Raw genomic sequence first — 1,526 nt, 5'->3', positions numbered from 1 at the left:
AACAATTCCTGGGGAATGCTTCTCTCTCCCGGACACCGTCCTTGACTCACTGAACATGTGTCATACTGTGTTCCCAGGGGATGGCGGCCCACCTGATTTGATACATGCTTGGTAACCGAATATCATTCTGAACAAATTTCTCAGTCTACGATATTAATATTGTACATTCCCTTAGAGTGAGGGTTGTTAGAGGCTGGCTCCAATCCTGTTAAAGTGCCCAGAGTCCTGACGGTCTATTATTAGGGTTTGTTTTGTGTACTCCCAATCTTTTGTTTTAAAAAGGTGTACGTTGAGCTGGTCTCCGGCTGTTCAGATATTTTTCTTAAAAATTCTGGAAACATAAGCTGTTGAGAGTTTGTTTTTATTATGGACGGCGTTCCGAACCACTGGCCAGTGTGAAGTGCAGCACAGAACGGACCGTGAGGAGAATTATGGGCAACAATCAAAGTTAATCGGCCCCCAAAGGGGAAGGTAAAAGGAGTGTACCTCTTGTTAATCAGATGAAGAATGTTGTGAAAAGTTACCTATTTGGGTTGAATGCCAGTGAAAAGCAATTAATCAACGCTAAAAGGTTGCCAAGCATGGGGGGGCAATAAGAGCTCATTGACCCCGAGAGACAAGGTGGACTGGCTATCGCCGCTGGTGGGTTAGATGAGGCCTGTATTCTACTTAGACACTGCGCAGCGAAACCTTGTGAATGCATGGACGTGAAAATTGAGGCATGAATGCGTGCGGTGCATGAATGGCTGAATGATGACACGTTACGTATGCCTGAGAGAACCGTGTTGTGAGTGCGAATGTGCCAGTGAACGTGTCACGAGTGATTGACCGATGAATGGCTGGTTTGACTACACATGTTCCTCTGTTTCACATTCCTTTCCTCCTGGGTTTTGATGCACTAAATCTTCTCCCTGTTTTTGCCAATTATGTAGTGGGGTGTTCAGATCTCACTGCTGCTTGTTAATGGAATTATGATTTTTGGCTTTGGGCCTTCTAAATAGTTTACCAGGTTTTAAAGGTTATTTTTCTGGGTGTTTAAAAACACCAAATGATGTTTTTAATATATAATGCCACTTTCAGTGGAATTACTTGCTTTGACCTTGACTGACCTTACTGTTCATGTTCAGTGTCCATGTTTTTGTTGTTGTATGTGTATACTTGTTGTTGTGTACACTTGTCTATGTCTTCGTCTTAGTTATTGTTATTGTGTTGTTTTTCTCCAATAAACAGGACGCTATTCCAAGGAGACGAATCAAATCCAACAAAAGAAAAGGGATATTTTAAATGATTCATTTAAGTCTTAATGTTTTCCTCTCTTTCTGTTTCTGAGTGTTTCCGAACAGAAAATGCCACCGCCTTTTCGACTCCGATCCTGCCTCCTTCAGCCGTCATGCCTGGTCACTGCTTCTTATGATGAAGGATGAGAATTAAAGGGAAGTATTGTCCAAAACCATAACTGGGAAGCAAAGGGGAAATAGATTGAAATAGACACGTGACAATATGACATATTGTGGATGTTCTAACAA

This window comes from Gouania willdenowi, chromosome 14 (assembly GCF_900634775.1).
Source record: "Gouania willdenowi chromosome 14, fGouWil2.1, whole genome shotgun sequence".
Taxonomy (NCBI): Eukaryota; Metazoa; Chordata; class Actinopteri; order Blenniiformes; family Gobiesocidae; genus Gouania; species Gouania willdenowi.
The sequence above is the reverse complement of the archived record's forward strand: the minus strand, read 5'-3'. Positions refer to the sequence as shown.